This window comes from Sceloporus undulatus, chromosome 3 (assembly GCF_019175285.1).
Source record: "Sceloporus undulatus isolate JIND9_A2432 ecotype Alabama chromosome 3, SceUnd_v1.1, whole genome shotgun sequence".
NCBI lineage: Eukaryota > Metazoa > Chordata > Lepidosauria > Squamata > Phrynosomatidae > Sceloporus > Sceloporus undulatus.
Genome location: NC_056524.1, coordinates 168,788,292 through 168,809,287, shown reverse-complemented (window position 1 = coordinate 168,809,287; position 20,996 = coordinate 168,788,292). Strand labels below are relative to the sequence as shown.

The 20,996-nt window shown below is 40.8% G+C and overlaps 3 protein-coding genes across 14 annotated transcripts in view; 1 reads left to right on the top strand and 2 right to left on the bottom strand.

Moving 5' to 3' along the window:
• MYPN (myopalladin) overlaps nt 1-11,045 on the bottom strand; it is a 107,565-nt gene extending 96,520 nt beyond the window's left edge. Inside the window, exons 1-2 of the mRNA XM_042459337.1 lie at nt 10,550-11,045; nt 8,601-8,664 (exon numbers count right to left, since the gene is read on the bottom strand). The gene's annotated coding sequence lies outside the window, so the exon portion shown is untranslated. The remainder of the gene's footprint in view (nt 1-8,600; nt 8,665-10,549) is intronic.
• TET1 (tet methylcytosine dioxygenase 1) overlaps nt 1-20,996 on the bottom strand; it is a 646,721-nt gene that overhangs the window by 399,768 nt on the left and 225,957 nt on the right. The window lies entirely within an intron of this gene.
• The window catches only part of HERC4 (HECT and RLD domain containing E3 ubiquitin protein ligase 4), a 59,301-nt gene continuing 53,637 nt past the window's right edge, over nt 15,333-20,996 (top strand). For 5 of the 12 annotated variants that reach the window (XR_006103006.1, XR_006103007.1, XR_006103009.1 and 2 more), the window contains exon 1: nt 15,333-15,519. The gene's annotated coding sequence lies outside the window, so the exon portion shown is untranslated. Of the gene's footprint in view, nt 15,520-19,192; nt 20,970-20,996 lie in introns of those variants that run through there. The other 7 variants (XM_042459345.1, XM_042459350.1, XM_042459344.1 and 4 more) reach the window with 3 other exon arrangements.

Sequence of the window (20,996 nt, the reverse complement as noted above, 5' to 3'; positions counted from 1 at the left end):
ATGAGTAGCTTCTGGCCTCTTAAGATGTGTGTGTCATTTAAACAGCATACTTCCAAAGTGACCTGAAGCAGTTTTATTTTGGCCTGTCTGTACGGGCCCTTAGTGATATATTAGTACAAAGAAGGAAGATTGGATAGAAAACATAGTGCCAGGGCTACAACTAATTGGAGCAGCCCAGAGATTCAGAATGGAGTGCTGCCATCTGTTTATAATGTGCAAGGTATGGGGTGATAGGAGTGCCTTCATTATTAGATGTTAATGAGAGCTTCTCTCTGTAGTGCCTACCAAAGAACTGTTGAAAAAAAACCAGTTTCAGTTATCACAAAAGGATGCTTGGTGGTGAGAAAATTAAAACACCACTTCGGTTTTCATGAAACAAACAAAACAAAAATATCTTATACACTCCTCCACCACTAGAAAGTGAGACAAACTAGAATGTTATTATACTTTGCTACATGGCCAACACAGCTACACCTGGATATGTTTCTGGAAGTTATGGTATAAGTCTGTTTATTTAACAAAGAATAATATTTTGTGCTTTTTAAATTAGTTTTCTGAGGCACTCAGTTTCCTAATGGCTAAGTTATTAGCTGACTCATTCCAGCTGGGTTAAGCAGAATAAGTCATAGCATTTAAAATATACCATGTTATAACACAAACATTTTTAGACTAGTTATTAGTATGTTGGTTACCCCCTTAGCTATGAAATGAACTCTTTCTTCCCAGTGATAACTCACACTTATTTTTTTTTCTCCAGAAAGACCATTAGGGCAGATAAAGCTCACAGCCCTCTAACAAATTATTTAAAGAAGAAGTTGTTTGGGTAAGTCTTTTAAATTTTAACAAAGGTATTAGAAATTTTTAAACAAAAGCAAAACATAAAAGCTACTGGCAACTGTCACTTCCAATTATTAGGAAAAAAATGCTCTTTTGTAAATAAACAAAGGCTTTAAGAGTAATGTTTTTAATTAAGATTTTATTATTTATGAAAAATTGTAATATACTAGAAAAGGTGCAAAGGAAAACAAAGACAATATTAACACGAATTATTTATGAGGAAACTATTTAGCCTTGAGGGAACTGATTATTGTACAAATGTATATGTGCCATTAGGTTCAATCACATCATAATATCACTTTCATTTTGCATTATGTATTTTATCAATTCAAACACTACTTAGAAATCAGTCATAAATATTTATTAATAATTATAGCCTTCCAATTAGGTTTTGAAATAAACTTTAGAGAATGTGTACAAAATATAACTGGGAAGAAACTTGAAGATTTTGTTATCCTAATCTTAAAATGCAGGTTTTTTTTTTTAATGGCACTGTATTTTACCTTCTATTAAAAAAGAAGAGGTGTTTCCTTTTGTTCGTCACTCATAGTGACAGCTTGCATGCGTTTGTAACTTTTAAATAATTTTTGCAGTGAATTGTTCTTCTGCTGATTTCTTATGTAAAGGCACCAGGTGGTGATAACTGAAGTCTTTTGTTCAGATTCCCACTACTTATGGAGAATCTATTAGGAGAGGCCTAGAGGGGAAGAAACATCGTGTGTGAAGAAGGCTGAAGATGTTTCCCATCGTCTTTAAAACTGAGAAGGATGTGGAAGTAATTACTTTTACAGGATAGGTCTTCAACCTGTCCATTATTGTTAACAGTCTTCTGTATTTTCTGTATCAAAATCCACCTTTAACTTTAACCTACAACATCTTGCACAGTACATATGTATCTTCCTCCTTTGTTTCTCGTCCTGTCCCCTTCTCTTTCTTTTTCTCTCTCTATTGTTTCAAAAAGAAAGATGGAAAAAAGGAAGTTTATTGGGCAGATGCAACCTACTTTAGGGAGGACTGATTTTATTATTAGGCAGGGTAAGGTGGCTGTTTCACAGAGGAGATTTGGGGTGAAATTAAAAGGCAGCAAGTGCTTAGTCAATTGATTGTTAGGGCATTTCTAGTGATATGGATGGAGAAAAGAATATGTAGACTATTCTGATTCCGGTGCAACAATAACCTGTTGGTTTTTGTGATACTGTATGCAGTACTTGGTAGAATGACAGGTTATCTAGAACCATTTCAATCTGGTTTCAGACCTAGACAGAGGACAGAGACAGCTTATGTCACCTTGGTGGATGACCTCTGCAGGGAATTGGACAGAGGGAGTGTGTCCCTGTTGGTTCTCCTGGGTCTCTCGGTAGCTTTTGATACCACTGACCATGATATCCTTCTGGGCTGCCTCTCTGGGATGGGACTTGGGGGCACTGTTATGTAGTAGTTCTAGTCTTTGTTGGAGGGGTGAACTCAGAAGGTGGTGTTGGAGGACTACTGTTCAATCCCCTGGCCCTTGGCCTCTGGGGTTCCTCAGGGTTCTGTTCTGTCCTTTATGTTATTTAACATGTACATGAAACTGCTGGGAGAGGTTATCTGGAGTTTCGTGGTGCGGTGTCACCAGTATGCAGATGACATCCAACTCTATCTCTCCTTCCTGTCTGATTCCAAGGAAGCTGTCTCTGTACTGAACAGTGTCTCTGGTCAGTAATGAACTGGATGAGGGCAGACAAATTGAAGCTTAATCCAGACAAGGCAGACGTGCTCCTGGTAAGTCATAGGGTAGATCAGGGAATAGGGACTCTTCCTGTGCAGGATGGGGTTACACTCCCCGTGAAATCTCAAGCCCGCAGCTTGGGTGTGCTCCTGGATTTTACTCTGAGCCTGGATGCCCAGGTCTTAGCAGTGGCCAAGAATGAATTTATACAGCTTAAAACTCATGTGCCAGCTGCACCTGTTCCATGAGATGTCAGATCTGGCTATGGTGACACATGCCTTGATTACATCCCATTTGGACTATTATAATGTACTCTACATGGGGCTGCCTTTGGAAACTGGAAATTTCAGCGGGTGCAAAACGTCACAGTGAGAATGCTAACTGGGGCCAGTTACAGAGAGCATATAACTCCCTTGCTGAAAGAGCTTCACTGACTACTGGTCCATTTCTAGACACAATTCAAAGTGCTGGTCATGACCTATAAAGCCCTACATCTTAGGCCCAGACCATATCTCCTCATATAAATCTGCTAGAGCTCTAAAATACTCAAGAGAAGACTTTATCTCGGTCTCACCACCATCATAGACTTGCCTGGTGAGGACAGAAGAGAGAGCCTTTTTGGTGGCTGCTCCTGCCTTCTGGAATGCCTTTCCATGAGAAGCAAGGCCCTTCTTGTTTGCCTTTCATTGGCAAGCAAAAAATGGCTTTATTCAGGCAGGCTTTTAACATATAATCATGGGTTGGGTTGGGTGTTTGTTATATAGGGTGGGTATCATGGTTTGAGTGTGGTTTTAATATCTACAATTTTACATTGTTTTAGATGATATTTTTATTTGTTTTATTGTAATATGTTTTTAGAATTTTTATTTGTGAGCCACCTTGGGTCCCTTTTGGGGAGAAAGGCAGGACAGAAATCAAATCAAATAAATAAAATTAAACTGCAACCTTTCTTTCTACCACCCCTACAAAGGCACTCAAGCCGCATGCAAAAAAATAGAATGTGTCAGACACGCAAAAGGTTCTGCTGATAATTTAATCAGATGTCTTCTATGAGTGCAAAACAGGTTTCTGCTGTAAGCTACAGGGAACAACACAGTCTTAAATATTCTGGACCTCCCATTTAGCAAACAATATGATTCCATTCAAAGACACAGCCATGTTAGTCTGTAAAATCAGTATGCTAAGGCGGGTTATAGACCGCCGCTTTGAGGTGGTCTGCTGCCGCCGCCGCCATTTGCTCCGTAAGGGAGCCGCCGCAGCCACACCGTGCGGCTCCCTTGCGGAGCAAAAAAGAAGCTCCAAAATGGAGCTTCTTTAAGCGGCGCCTCTATGACGCCGCGAGGCACCAGGTGCGGACTCGCGACGTCATAGACGCCGCGACACGTGCGGACGCACAGCGTCCGATATGTAAACATGGTGGCCCCCATGTGGAAGGGGCGCCGCCATGTTGTACGTATGGAATACGTACTAGGGTTAGGGGGGTGCGGAAGCACCACCCCTTCCTAACCCCAATACGTATTCCATACGTATTTTTTGGCGGTTTGTAACCCGCCTAAGAGATCTTGTATCACCATGCATGGAGTGGAATGTAAAGCCCAGGGACAGACCTATATAATAGTTCATGTGAGAGAGTGTCCATAGAAATGCAAAACTTTGTGGGTGTAGAGATGAGATGACGAGTTCAGTTTTAATTATGGTTGTTGGGGAATAAGGCAAGGATGCTGCATAAAGTCAAGGTTAGTAGGGGCAAAAACAGGCACCATGGACCCAGCTGTATCCTCTCATAGTTTTTAGAAATGATTTGGAGAATATATGAACACCTTGTCTTAAAGATTTTATTCATCAAGCTAAAATAAAACATTCCACAATCGCCATCTTTACACTGCACACATGACACTAATTAATCCCCCAGCCTCATGGGGATTCTCTTGGTCAGTTCACCTGAACTTCCTTTTGGGTCCCACATTAGGGTTGCCATTCATCAGGACCTCCAAACCGGGACAAATGTAGGACAAAATTTTCAAATGTAGGACACATTTTTGGGGTGTCCTACATTTGAATAGGAGCCTCGGAGGCTTTCCCTTTTGGCCTGGGCCCCGCCCTCGGCGGGGGCGGAGCCCAAACAGGGAGGGACTCCTCCCCTTCAGGGAGGCTTTCCCTGCAGGCCTTGGCCCAAGCTGGGAGGGAAAGCCTCCCTTAGCTTGCCATATCTCGCCTGGGGGCGGGGGCAATCCTGGGGGCAGGGCCAAACCGGGGCGGGACCGTGCGGACCCGCCCCAAACCGGGAAAGTCCCGCCTCCAGGTGGGAAATGGCAAGCCTACCCACACTACATCCCAATACTCATTCATATGGTTATCTACTAACCTTGGCTTTATGCAGAATCCTTGCCTTATCCTCCAACAGCCATGCTCCAGCAACAAACCATTCCTGGGACTTCCTCATGAACAGTTTGTTGCTGGAGCATTCCTAGATATTCATGGGTTAAGTCCTGGATAAGCGCGATGTGTCTGAAAATCTTCAGCACGATCAAGCAACTTTGTTGGGAGTATGCCTTTTATCCCAGCATTTCCCCCCTGACTGATAATCTCCTATGGCACAGCCATCTATCATGAAGACAAGAATATACAATCGTCAGTGTAATAAATGGAAATCCCATCCAGTTTGTTCCCCTATCTTCACTTTTTTTCATTCAAAAGAAAAATACTAATCAAAAGCAATTAATTGAAATATGAAGAAAGATGGTTGGTATGAACTAGTGGGACATAACAGCTGTCCTGTTTAAAATTCTAAGTAGGTGACAGATTTTTTGTAAGTTACAACAAGTCTGCCTATAAATATCTTATTTTTTTACATTCCCACACAATTTCTATGATCAACTGAGGCTGGACACTTGACAGTATCCTCTGTGTGTCAAATGCAGACACAACAGTTATTTAGAAAGTTGCTTTTGCTGGCCACTCCCCAACTAAGGAACACCTTCTTGTAGAGGTCTGACAAATTTGAGCCTGTGAGCCAATGTTTTAGCACATATTTAGAGGATGAGGATGATGTCAAATGTATTTTTGTACACAGGTTATGAGTATCTATTAAGAATCTATGACACATCATATGACACATTTACATATTAGAGTAAAGTCAGATATATTCCGAACTATGCTGAATGTCCACACAGCATTTTAAAGACAACTTTTTACACTCATTTCATATTCTCCAACATTCCACAGATGAAATTTGGGATATGTGTGGCCAAGCAACATCAGTGTGCGGACAAGATGCCAAAAGTTATAAATGAAAAAGAACAGACAAACTGGGAGAGATTGCAGCAGTTTGCTGTTATGGAACAAACGTGGGACAAGTTATCAATCTGGAGAAGCCAAAATAATAGCTATAAAAACTCACACCCTGATTTCTAGGTTCACTTCTAAGTAGTGTTGTTGATTCAAGTTGCACATTGGCTACATTTTTGCTATTACTGAAGCCAAAACCTCTATGATTACCATTAAAAGCCTTATTACATGTGAAAAGAAAGCCAAAATGGAACAGGAGAGTAGCTTTCTTTATGCCTCTCTGCACTTTGTTCTCCTTCCCAAGAGAGACAGTTGTAAAAGCATTTCTTTTGTCGTACTGGAAAAATCCATTTGACAAAAGGTACGCTTTTGACTGTCTCCCTTGGGAAAGAGACCAGAAATGCTACAACAGCATAATAATAATAATATGCAGAAAAGCATACTTACTTGATAGGGAGGAAGCTGCTGCTCTCTCACTCCATTTTGGCTTTCTTTTCTCATGTGCTATGTAAGTATTTAAGACAGTTCCACAAAGAACATGAGTGTGCTTATAATGGATAGAACTAGCAATCTTTTAAGAAAAAGAATGGGGAAATCAATGGTGATGATGATGCATAAATAATTTTAATGGACTGTTCATATTCATCTAGAGAGTTGGTTATTTTTGTAAAGGTGGAATGTCATGCACTGTGCAGCATGATGTACTTGTGTACTCTGAAGTAAATCCCACAGAGTTTAATGCTGCTCACTTCCAAGTAAGTATTCACATAAATGTAATGCACTACATTCACTGGTGGATTGTGGGCCGGTGTATTTGTGGAAATACAGGGATACTTAGGTCACAAACAGCAACAGCAAATATTTTGATATTTCTATAATTTCCATTCAAAGAAACAAATAATAAAAATCCTCCATAAATCCTCCATAAAACAAACATTTCCAAATTACATTTCACAATAGAAATGCAGACAAAACTGAAATAATAATTCAGTTCAAAGTTCAGATACAGCCAATATGTTTAAAAAAACAACAACCAATAAAGAGATGGGGATTAAACATTCATGTAAAACAACAAAAGAAACTGACAGGTATCCACAATTTATGAATGAATCCTGAAAGATATTTGCCTTTTGCATTCACTACCAGAGGTAGGACATAGAGTACTGTAGTTCTTCTAAAGCTCACCTTAGGGCTGATTCATATGGGAGACTTAGGAACCTAGGGCCAAATTAGTTGTGCTGTCAAGATTAAGAGTCTCTGTAACTTTGCCATATAATGGCCTGTTACAGACAGGCCAAAATAAAGCTGCTTCAAGTCACTTTGGAGGTATGGTATTTCAATGATGCATGTGTCCTAAGAATCCAAAAGTCGCACCAAAGCCACGCTCCGGTCCTAAGGACTGGAGTGCAGCTTTGGTGTGGCTTTTGGACTCTTAGGACTCATGCATCATTGAAATACCATACCTGCAAAGTGACTCGAAGCAGCTTTATTTTGGTCTGTCTGTAACAGGCCAATGTGTATTATTTTAATAGATTGGTGGTTGTGGTGGTGGTAGTGGTGGTGATATTTAGTTTTGAGGTCCCTCATAATCTGAGGCCCTAAAGTACATCACAGGGGCGAAGCAGACGGCCCAAAAGGAGATGTCAGAGGCCGCTATGGACCCGATTGCTCCAGGAGCATGTTGACTGGATGGCCCACTCCCAAAGTGGGATGCTGCCATTGTCTCCAACTGGCCACTAGCAGGAGAAGCTTTTTGCTGCTCCTTTTGCTGGTGGTTTCAGGCTGCTTCAGCCCATCTCAGAGTGGCTTCCAGCCACCTCAGCAGCATGTGTTGTCTAAACACTATGCCCTGAAGCGGCTGGAAGCCACCTTATTTGGCCCATCTCTTTCAAGCCTTACATAGCTTGTTCACAAATGCAGCACAGTATCGTGCTGAGTGTTCAGAGGTCAGAAAACTAAGGCTGACAAACAGCCTTAACCATGATTTGCCTGTTACATGTTTGGAGGCTTAAACTACTATTTGCATTCTAAACTAGAGTTAATTCAAACAATGGTTCTGTGAGATGTCAGCAATCAGCCACTGGCTGAGTTCTAATGTAATATTAAATCATAGTTTAGTACTCTCTCATTGAGCCTGGCTTACACACACCCCACCACATTCAGATATGAGGAGGAGATTAGCATCTCTCAGTTTTCAGCTAACTGCTGTTTTTTAATTCATTCATTAATTTCAACTGTAGTTTGTCCAAACAAACTGTCTTTAAACTGTGTGTTTTGATCTTGGCTTGTCTGGAAAAATGATACTTAAAACAACATTTAGATTAAACAAAATGAAAACACAGTTTGGATGACATGATAACTGTACTTATCTTAAAACTAAACCAAAAATCTCTTCTCTCTCTTATGGTGGACTGAAGAAGGAAGGGGATGAGGAAGCAGATTTGTTCCATGTAACTGCTGTGGTTTATGTATCAAGTCAATATTTACACTGCCTCCACAAAACTTTGCCTTTTCAGTACAGAAGTGCAGGAAGAGTCTCTCCCATGTTGAATAATATGAACATACAAAACAAAACACTTTAATTCATTCAGTAATGGAACAAAAAATAATATGCATTTATAGATCAGTCATCATAACCTATGGAATATCTTGATTCTTTCTGTTGTTGCACATGGCAAATTCAACCATCTAAAATTCTAATGGAGAGTACAGCATCATCAAACCATCAAGATTTTAGGTGAGGATGCACAAGTAATAGACCACTCACCAGTTTTCCACTGCTCAAGATCAACTGAGGAGCATGGCTTTGGTTGCCGAATATGTTGCCCTGGCTTTGGAGACATAAAATAGGTGAAAAGCATTTCATTGTTTGAATCATAACATATGGCTTTTTCCTTCTTACATAAGAATGAAAGTTCAGTTACTTAAGAATTATTTCCATATGCATCCTAGACTGTTTCCTATATTCAAGAGGGGCAAAAGTTCCCTTTCCCTTATGATTAATCTCTAGATACTAAGCAGGTTTACTAAGAATGCCTCTTTCATTTCTGGGACAATAAGAAAAGAGCCCTAAAGGGGCTTAGAATGGAACCATACAGAATTGAAAGAGTATTCTTGGAGGAATTCTGGAGTTAAAACTACAGACAGCCCTCCCTATCCACAGATTCAACCATCCACATGTTTATATATATATTTCAAAAATTTTGATTTTGCCATTTTATATAAGGCACACAATTTTGCTGTGGGATTGTACATAATAGGATTGCATCATCCATGGATTCTGGTATCCACAGGGGGTCTTGGAACCAAACCCCAGGGGATACCAAGGGCCAACTATATTTATATAATGACCTGCTGCATGCTTTTTTGAAACTGGTTATAGGACATTTCTGGGAAACATATTCCTTCACTGCTAGAAGCTTTTTAGAATATTACCAAGGTCCTGTCATGTCTTAAGGTTGTTTTTGAAAACCCAGATTTGGGGAAAAAAAATGACAGTATGTAGATAAGGTCCCCACTTTATTTCATTTCTTTACCATCTAGCTTCCCCAACAATTGTCTCTCTGTATGTCCTTCCACAAATATTCTAAGGTTCTTTTCCTCCTGAAGATTTCAGGATGCCTTCCTCCTGCCAGATCACCTCCCTCTGCCACACTTCCATCTATTTTCATCTAGCCTGACTCACTCTTGGTCCCTCTCATTTTACACATAACTGCTTCTGTATTATTATGACACTCTTTGTTTAAAAATCAGTAATTAGCTTCCAATAGCTACTTTGATGGGTGAGGAGGACTCTGAGGGAAAAATCAGTATGTAGAAAATAGAAGGCAAATTGCACTTTCGCTTTTTATTTAGGACTATCAACCCATTAATTTTTTTTCATTTGATCAATTACCTGTTTTTCAGCAGAATATTATATTTAAATACACCAAAATCTGTATCTCCCTTTTTTGAGATACTATCAGCACAATCCCGTACATGACTACCCAGAAGTAAGTCCCACTGAGATATGAATGGCTTACTCCCAAGTAAGTAGCCACAGGAATGCTTTCTGAAGGAGGTATGAGGTAATTTCCAGTTTAATAAGCACTCAGTGTTAAAAACAAAGAATCATTTTATATTTTTTATTTCCTATTGTGGTCACATATCAGAATCATGGCAATTCAATAAATAAAAAGTGTGTCCTTGACTTTCATCTCTACCAGTTAATCAATTAAAGCTTCAGTTGATTAACTGACAAACCACGGGGAACCAGATGTTTCAGATTTCATTTACCAAAAGCCCCAGCCTTCATGGCCAGTATTAAGGCATTCTGGGCATTTTCCAAAATTTCTGGAGGACCAACCTGACTTTAGCCAGTTAAGGCTGACCTAGTTTTCAAACAAAATCCTTTCTTTAGAAATCACTTCTGTTCCTTTTGTAGTGAATGCAATGCTATTAATATTTTAATAGCTACCACTCCTACAGCAACTATTAGTACACATCAGAGGATATATACCTTGCTCTTTCTATTTAGCTAAACTGCTTTATTCTTACAGCCCACACCACTCATTCTCAAGCAGTGAAAATAACTTCTTCCTTTCTTAGTGCTGCTCTCTGATGTTTTCTGCTTTCATTATAATATCCTCCATTACTCCATCCCAGAACATTTTAACACAGTGAATGACTTTTAAAGAATCCATTGTGGAAATTTGAACAGATGCCAGCACAGCTCACCGTAAAGTGGCGTGACCTGCCTGTGTGTGCGAGTGTCCCAGGTCTTTCCTCTCCGGTGCCTCTTTGCTATCTTCACTGTGGGCTGCCTGCTTCCCTGCATGCAATCTTGACAAAATAGTAAGAAGGCTAATTTTAGGGTACTTCATCATAGTGCCATGGAAAGGCATGGTGTCATTTCAAAATCAGCACCATCTGGCATTGCTTTGGGCAGCTATTTTTCTGAGTAGAGGAAAAGAATGGTGGTCAAACTTTGATCTACTTACAGGACAGCATTTGGAATGTCATGGGAATGCATGCTACTTTGGCATTCATTTATTCTAAGGGGAAATAGAAAAGAAATAATTATGTAGACAGATATTTGAAACAAATGCCTTATTCCACTCATTACTTGTGACTCCATCCAAACCTCCATCTTGTCCTTGCTTTCATAAGGCTCCATGGCATACTTCCCTATCTTTCTTTTTTCTCTGCCCATATCTTAATATACCCCTGCCTCTGACATTTATTTCTTCACATTGGGCCCGAACAGACAGGCCAAAATAAAGCTGCTTCGGGTCACTTTGGAGGTTTGCTGTTTAAATGATACACACATCTTAAGAGGCCAGAGGCTGTGCCAAAGCTGTGCTCCAGTCCTTAGGACACATGCATCATTTAAACAGCATACCTCCAAAGTGACCCAAAACAGCTTTATTTGGGCCTGTCTCTTCTGGCCCTTAATTGAACCATGGCTGGCCCCACTATGATGCACTTTGAGGCAAATGCCTCACAGGTGTTGAAAGCAATAGGTAGCAGTGAGGTGCTGGAGATTTTAGTGTTAGCTCCAATCTAGCCCCAAGTTTGCTTCTTTACTTAAAAAAATAAAACAAAAACAAAATTCTTCTCCTTTTTCTATGCTGTGCCATTTATTTTAGTTTGTAAGCCTGCAGCCATGAACTTTCTTGTTTTTAAATCTGAATACAGTTCTTAAATTTAAGGAACTTTGGACAATCACAATATTTTAAAGAATTTGATGTTCAAGTTTGAGGATTGAAAATTGTTGTTTTCTTGCATGGACTGACAGTATTTTGTTTCATTCAGTACTAATAACTGAAGATGAAAGTATTGCCAATACCTAGCTGGACTTGAAAAATCCCTTGTAGACTTGTAATGAGACACTGTCATGTGTCTTTAATAATTCTGTACATTTCAGGTTACTTAAGGCCAACTATTTCTAATGTTCAACTATTAGGTTTATTGCCATTTGCTTCCATTTGGCCTGACAGTAATTATTCTGTTAATTTTGTAATGTAAGGTTATGAGTCTGGTTCCTTCTGCTTGCAAGCAAAGACACTGCTGCTTAAAAATATTACTGCATAACTCAGAAGTCTAAAAAGAGGTAATAGGTAAGATAAAACTCCAAACAAATAAACTTTAAAATAGATGTTTATATTTACATTGCTTAAATAGACAACCTAAATTATTTCCTACTAAACAAAATGATACCAAATAGTTCTAAATTTAAAATTATAATATTTATTTCCATCCTTTAGTATTAAATGTATTGACCATTTAGTTTTTTTCCAAAATGTTAAATAGTGAAAATGATCATGTGATGTGTACAGTTGGACATGCGACATTACCCTTTTCTACAAATATTCTATCCCAAAACTGTAGCACCACAAGACATGACAATTATATACAGATTTGTAAACCCTGGTGATTAAAAGTCATCCAACATTTTTGTATCTACTGTATATTTGTCATCCTTGCCAGAAATGCTGGTAATATACCATTGGAGAGAGAATTTTATGTAATTTTCTATTAGGATTGTTGGTATGTTTCCCATATTGGACAGAGAAAAACAATGAAAATAGATGCAATTGTGTTTAAGAAATGAGGGGCGAGGGGAGAACCAGAGGAATTAATAGGCTACCATGCCACTGGGTTTGGGTTGTGGTTGTTTCCTAAAATATGCCTCTTGTACTGCAGCTGTATAAAACAAGCATGCAAAAGGAATCAGGGTGTCCTTGTGTTATCTTTTTCTTCCTTTCCTGCCCACATTTCAAGGCTGGTATTGGTGGTATTTCCTGATGTGTATTTCGTGTAGGGGGAGGGGGTTTGCAGAATTTTGGTCTTTGAGACGCAAGAAGGCTTGATTCAAACCAGAGACACTCATGACCTTGCCCATTTTCCTAGTTTGCTACCATCTGCATCAACACAAGGACATAGGAAACTGAAGGTAAGACCCTGTGATTACAGAGTGGCAGCCTACTACTCCTCAGTGGCTTCTCTGCCTACAATGATAATACCTTCAAGTTAAACTAATGCCCATGAATTGTGGCAGAAGTATATTGCCCTGTCAGCTCAAATTCTCATATGTCTAAATGACAGAGCCTATTCTTTTTGGGGCTACCAATTAGATTTTGGCATGGATTAATCAAATGTCTTCCCCAGAGAGCAATTATGCTCTTTTCCTACCTTTGTCCTGTCAATTAAATATTTATCTGTTTTGCACTACCATTAGACCAATACATGGAATGTAGCAAATACTGGGTGAGCATACTCAGATCTCAGTGTATGTCTTTCTTGGCTTAGTTAGTGTTATAAGTTAAGTTCCACCAAGGTTTACTGACACTGAAAGAAGGCCTGCTCTGCCTTCTACCTAATTTGACAAGTTCATCATTTTATCCAGTTTATCACACTAGTAGCTCTTTCTGCTGCTATCTCCAACACACACAACCCTATGCTCCTGTGAATGGATACTCAAAGATAGACAATACTTGGAGTATTCATTCACAGGAGCATAGGGTTGTGTGTGCTGGAGATAGCAGCAGAAAAAGCTAGTGTGATAAACTGGATAAAATGATGAACTTGTCAAATCAACCCATCTCAGTCCTATACTTTCTAAATGCACTGAACTACAATTGCCATCATCCCTTTCACAGCCATACCTGGTGGATACAGCATTCGGGAAGGCTGCTGTATATACTGTACCAACATTGCTTCTTGAACAACAACAACAAGTTTATTGATTAGTCAGCTGACCGTATCAAGAAATGCACAATACAAATTGCAAAATAGAAAACAGAAAATCTGAGTGTCAAAATACATACGAAAATAAAACTTGGTCACATCTATAAACTCATATAAAATTAAGACAAGAGTTAAGAGTTAAAACCAATACTAGCTAAATAAAAGCAAATATAATAAAATAGGGTGCAAAATACATTAGACTCTTAAATAAGCAGCTTTTAGAATAAATAAATTTTGCAATACATCGCACTAGGTGTACATTCTCTCCAGAAAGGAGATGGGATTCTTTAAGATGTGTGTGTCATTTAAACAGCATAGCTTCAAAGTGAACCAAAGCAGCTTTATTTTGGCCTGTCTGTTCGGGCCCTAACTGAAATAAAGAAATTGGCAGCATGAGCTTTCCTAAAGCCTACTTTCTCAGATGCATAGATGGTGACTATATATGCGTCTGAGGAAGCAGAAAGCCATGCTGCCAACTTTCTTTATTTTAGTCAGTCTCAAAGGTGCTACAAGATCTCTCTCTTGATACTAGAAAAACATTCATTTATATTAAGGCCAACTTGTCTTGTTGTGTGCTCCCAGGCCATTCCTGACTTATGGCAACCCTATCATTCCTAGGGTTTCCTTATCAAGAGTTGTGTGGCTAATTATTACACCTTCAATGGCAGAATTCAAAGATATAGATGTGTTTGCAGAATCAGTATATAACTATTAGAGAGCTCTTGACTGAAAGGAAGGAATTGGCAGCAGGTGCTTTTGTACACCAAAGTCTACTTCCTCAGATGCATTTGGATATAATAATAATGATGATGACGTAGAAAGATCTTGTAGCATCTTTGAGACTCACTAAAAGAAACCAATTGGCACCATGAGCTTTCCTGGACTTCAGTGTACTTCCTCAGATGCATTTGGATAGAATAATGATGATGATGATGATGTAGAGAGATCTTCTGGCACCTTTGAGACTGACTAAAAAAAGAAAGAAATGGGCAGCATGAGCTTTCCTAGACTTCAGTCTACTTCCTCAGATGCATTTGGATATGATGATGATGATGTAGAGAGATCTTGCAGCACTTTTGAGACTCACTGCAAGAAATTGGCAGCAGGAGCTTTCATTGACCACAGCCTAATTCCTCAGATGCATTTGGATATAATGATGATGTAGAGAGGTCTTGTAGCCCCTTTGAGACTGAAAGAAATGGGCAGCATGAGCTTTCCTAGACTTCAGTCTACCTCCTCAGATGCATTAAGTTAGAGCGAAGTCTAGGAAAGCTCAAGATCTCTCTACATTATTATCATATCCAAATGCATGTGAGGAAGTAGACTGAAGTCTAGGAAAGCTCATGCTGCCTACTTCTTTCTTCCACTTAGTCTCAAAGGGGCTACAAGACCTCTCTACATTTATTATTATTATTATTATTATTATTATTATTATTATTATTATTATTATTATTATTATTATTATTATTATTATTATATCCAAATGCATCTAAGGGAGTAGACTGAAGTCTAGGGAAGCTGATGCTGCCCATGTCTTTCTCTCAGGGACTCTCAAAGGTGCTCCAAGGCCTCTCTAGGTCCCTCCAAAGGCAGGGGGCTTGGTGCAACGCTTCCCCTCAATCCCATAAGAGCAATGAGGTGAATGATAACTAAGCGAAGCCCAGGCTCCCCTGGTCCTTGAGCGGCCTACTCTCAGCAGCGACTGAGGCGAAGCCCTGGCTCCCAGGCTGCCTCAGTGCAACGGGGCAGGGCCTGCTCTGCTACGCAAGGAGGAGGCTCAGAGGGCGAGGCGCTTGCGCGTTGCTGCCAGGGCCAGGCCTCTGTCTCCCGGCTCCCGCTCCCTCTCCGGCTGCCTCGCTCACTCCAGCGCCCGGCGGCGGGGAGCCCAAGAGGCCTGGCCTGGCCTGAGGGGACTCCGGGGCCGCTCCTAGGGCTGCCTCGAGGCGGAGGAAACGGCGGTGGGTAGGCCTGGCTCGGAGCCCCCAGGCAGGGAGAGAGAGAGATTGGGGAAGGAGCACGCCTTCCCAGGGCATCCCTTGCCTGCCTTCCCCTCAGGGAGACCCGCCATGCCTGGAGGGAGGAGCCTTAAGGACCAGGGTTTAACCGCCATGCTGTAGGATCTTGGGGTTTTATGGGTCCACACTGGAGAGATAACCCGGTTTGGTACCGCTTTAAGTCTTTTTCTGGCTCAAGGCTATGGAATTCTGGGAGTTGGAGTTTGTTGTGGGGCCCAGGCCCCACAACAAACTCCAACTCCCAGAATCCCATAGCCTTGAGCCACTAATGCAGTTAAAGCGGTGCCAAAACAGGTTATTTCTCCAGTGTGGATGCAGCCCGGCTTGACACCGGTTTAACCACCATGCTGTGGGATCCTGGGGTTTTATGGATCCACACTGCAGGAATAAATCCGGTTTGACGCCGCTTTAGCTGCCATAGCTCAATGCTAGGGAGGGAAAAGAATACACGTGTATTCATTGAAATAAATAAGAAGCTGCTTCTCATTTGTGACCCAGTGCTGAAGCACATGCCTCACTCTGCCTAGTGGCCTGCCACATGGCAGACCCTGAAGATAACAGGTGTCAATGGTCCAAAACACACTGCAGAAATAATCCAGTTTGAGACCGCTTTAACTGCCCTGGCTCAGTGCTAGGGAATCCAGGGATTTTGTAGTTCTGTGAGACACTGAAGCTTCTCTGTCAGAGAGAGCTCTGGTGGCACAATAAATGACAGCTCCCAGGATTCCCTAGCACGCATGCAGCGCAGTTAAAGCGGTCTCAAACTGGATTATTCCTGCAGTGTGTTTTGGACCGTAGTTTTGTGAGGCGTTCCTCCTCTTCTGTCAGAGAGCTCTGTTATGGTGACATAACAGACTGCAAACCCCAGGGTTCCATAGCACACAGTCATGGCAGCTAAAGCAGTGTCGAACTGGATTATTTCTGGATGCAGCCCTGTAGAGGAGCTAAATGCTATTGAAAATGTGGGTGTGGGGAGTGTTTTTGGAACGATGCTTCTTGGGGTACATATACACTGTAGAAATAAGGCAGTTTGATAGCACTTCAACTGCCCTCACTCCATCATCCCTCCATATTTACAGCTTTGATCTTTGCAGATTTGACTATTCATGGATTTGACTAATATGTTCTCTCTAGGAATATCTAGGTCCTCCTCCAGTGCAACTCTGTGGTCAACTTTAACTAAAGGTTGCACTGAAAGACCTAGAGATTCCTAGAGAGAATACTACTAGGCATTTGTAGCTCCTCCAATGCAGTTCGATGGTCAGTGTCTGTCGGACATTGGCCACAGAGTTGCGCTGGAGGACCTAGAGATTCTTAGAGAGGTGTCCTCTCAGGTAAAAATATGGTGGTGGTGTTATTTGCGGTTTTTCTATATTCACTGGGATCTTGTGCTCCTAGCCTTAGCGAATATGGAGGGACATTTGTACACTAGGGTTTGTGGTTTGGTGAGGCACCAGTACTGTATGGCAGAGAAGGTTGAAGAGCTTGTAAGAACTACAAATTCCAGGAATCCATAGGATGGAGCTACAAGCACTTGTGGTTTGAGTGTTGGATGACGACTCTGGAGGCCAGCTGTGGAGAGGTCTTGTAGCACCTTTGAGACAAACTAAAGAGAGACGTTGGCAGCATGAGCTTTTGTAAACATCTACTTCCTCAGATGCATTTGGTGGACTGGATGCCAAGCCCAGACATATATATATATGCCATTGGTATGTGAGGTTGTCAATTCAAATTACAAATCCTTTGTTCATAGAAATGAAGTTGCAGGCCCAGTTTTAACAATGGTTGTTGGTGGACAAAGGCATAGCAAACTGGTTTTTGTGCTTCCACTCTACCAAATGCATGCGAGGAAGTAGTCTATGAAAGCTTATGCTACCAACTTCTCTCTTTAGTTAGTCTCAAAGGTGCTACAAGATCCCTCCACTTACTGACTCTACAGACTAACACAGCTATATCTTTGAATTCTACCATTTTGGAGATTGGTACCTGTTGACGGACCTCCATTTTGAATATCTCTGGTTTAGAACAGAGTCTAAATATCAGAAATATGTTTCTTAATCCTTGTGAGCCTAAGGTATTTAAACATGTTACATTGTTAAGAATCAGGAAGTCAAATTTGCTTACAAGAAGAGTAATAATGGTGGGTTATAGACTGCCCATTTGGGGCGGTCTGGACCCGCCCCTTTCCCCGGAGTATCGGGGCTTCAGTGGCTACACCGGCAGCCGCTGAGGCCCCGATCCACCACTTTTCGGGCTGCGGGGAAGCAGCAAAACGCCACTTCCCCGCAGCCAGAAAAGGGGTGTCCCTGGGGCTTCAAGCTCCAAGGACACCCCGCGGCGGCGGGGAGAAGAGAAAGGGGCCGCTTGGCCCCTTTCTCTTTTAGTCCGCTAAGTGCAGCCGTCTGAAGGCTGCGCCCAGCGGACTAAACCAGGAAGGAGCTCCGAAACGGAGCTCCTTCCTGCTCCGTGTTCAGGGCGCACTAAGCGCCCTGGCGCGGCCATCACATCCTCACGGCGGTGGCCGTATGGAAGGGCTGCCACCGTTTAGTGCGTGACGGGCACGCACTAGGGTTAGGGCGGTGCAGAAGCACCGCCCTTTTGTAACTCTAGTGCGTGCTCGTCATGCACTAAACTGCCGGTGTGTAACCGGCCAATAGGTTTAATTTAGAGACTGGAGAGATGGATGGAGGATAAGCAAGCCCAAGACATTTCTCTGCCAGAGGCAGAACAGGATATGATGATGAATAATACTCCAGGCCAGCCAAGTTACTTTGCCACGGAGAAGGAGGAAAAAAAGTATTCATGGCATTAAAAAAATACATCCGTATCCATTGAAATAACTAATAACCTGCTTCTAATTTGTGACACTTAAAATTTGGTGCTGAAGTACATGCCTCCCTCTTCCTAGTGGTAGGGCGGACCCTGAAGATACAGCTATCAATGGTCCAAAACACGCTGCAGAAATAATCCACTTTGAGACCGCTTTAACTGTCCTGGCTCAATGCAAGGGAATTCTGGAAACTATAGTTTTGTGAGACATTTAGCCTTCTCTGTCAGAGTGCTCTGGTGTCGCAATAAACAACATTTCCCAGGATTCCCTAGCACTGTGCCAAGACAGTTAAAGATTATTATTAAAGAAGGGCCTCCATGAATGTGGAAAATCCACAAATAAAAAAACAACAACCCACTATTCTTTTTACCCAAGATTTGCTTTTGGAATTTAGACTATTTTTTAATATTTTCAGGCCGTGGATGACTGAATCTGTGGATAAAAAATCCATGGATACAGAGGGCCAACAGTATATGGATTAGGGAGCTCTACAAGTGTGCATGGTAGCTCCCTGTGCACCTGAGACCAAAGGTTACTGGCAAAAATGAGCAATTGTTTCAAAAATATGTGGGTTTCTTTTAACATAAGAGTATCAATAAAATAATATGTGGTGTGTCTCTTATATGTGGGTGAGAGAAAGGTAAGGGTGTGCTGACCCATTTAGATGAGAGTAAGGAGAATGTGGTAGGGAAAGGATAGTTGTTTAGATCACGCGAGTCTGTGACGATCTTCTGGAAATGTTGAACTAAAACTATGGGCTTAATTGAGGTAGGCAAAAAGAAAACATGTTCTGGAATAAGGCAGATTAATTCTAAAATAAAGAACATGGTCATTTTTTTAAAAAAAAGCTATTTGGAATTTGACTTTACTGTTTTATCCTAGAGTTGAGAGCCACTAAGTTGAAACTCTTCTGTTTGAATGTTTATTCTCTTTCACTTATAGTCAAAAAGTAACAATATGTTCTCTCTTATGTACTTGGAGGAGGGGTACATGCAATAAATATTAAATATATATTGCCTGCTTGAAAACCTGTGGGAAACACCTGTGGAACATAATTCTTAGTCCTATGTTGAGATATGGGGATTCACAGTTTGTTAGTGTTCATTTTGAATCATACGCGTTTTGCTGCTACATGTAAGTGATGTAGCAGAAGTGACTCATGCTGTGTGTATTTCTGGAAGCTTCAGGTTTATGTAGATCTTTCCACAGTTCTTTGGCATGTGATCAAAAGAAAACTATAAACCATTTAAATGAAATAAAGCCATCAACAGGTGTACGTTTCACCCCATTTTTTCCCCAGTAATTAAATAGCTTCTCATAAAATTTTAACAAAGCCACCTAAATGTTCTACAGTGCATTCTTATTATTTTCAGTGGTGTTTACTCCTAGGTAAGTGTATAGAACTGTAGTCTTACAGTACAATACTGCACTGATATAGGAATTAAATTCCCCTGTAATCAGTGGGTCCTACTGTGAATTAAGCATACATAAGATTGCATCCACAGGTATTGTAGAATAGCAATATAAAACAGTTTAGTGAGAGGAAAACAGATTGGATTGATAGTAATTTTAATAATTGATATTGATGTAGTGACAATTTGTGTAGTGCTGGTGCTCCCCACAACAGCCCCCATAACCACATCACTAAGGAGAACCCAAAGACATAGGCAACTATGTTGATGTATCTCTTTATTGGTGTGTATTTACTAGGTATTCATGTGTATGCATTTGTACACACCCAGTACGATTATTGGGAATTACTCCATCTCTGCCCTCACCCCTCTTGCTGTGAGGATTGTAGCTAAACTGAGAGGAAACAGAAAAGGTTGTGGTGTGTGTGTCAGATTATGTTAACAGAAAAACAACAACAATTCTTTGACCCTAAAAGCCTGGTTGTGCGCTGTCACTGGCAATTGATAGTTGTCATTAGGAAATGTAGTAAAGGTTCCAAATTTGAAAAGCCAGCCAAGTCGTTCTAATTTCTTGATGGTGTCCCAGGTCAAGTTTTAAGTAATTCAATAAACTGAAAAAAAATCTTGCATTTTAAAAACAAAACCTGCTCTTCCCATCATGAGCTACAATGTTGTTAAAATGTAGTTTATTTGCACAAGTATTCTTTCAGATACCAAGGAAATTCTTGGGGACAGGTTTTTGTCACTACAGTATATTAAATGTAAGGTCAGTCTTCATGGGTTTTTCCCCCCATCTGTTTTAACTTAAATTTCATTTTATCAAGATCTCACTTCCACTTTCAAAATTATTTTGAAGTGCTCTCCATCGGCATTTCACCTGGAACATTTTTTGTTTTGCCTTATGTTGCTAGCTAATTGAACTTTGTGCTTTGCCTAGTCATCGTACTGCAGCACTGTCCTCATTGCAATAACATGGAAAGTGGTGACTAAACGATAAAGAATATTTTGTGAAATCTTAGAAGTAAAATATGACAGTATTCTGAGATCTATATGTTGACTGTTCCCAGTTGTTATATTTTTTGAGTAGCCTTGTATGGAACTACAAGATCATGGCAAGGAGGCAAATGAGTGCTCATTCCATAGAACAGCAGGTAGGATTGCACTGTCTGTTTTTTAAA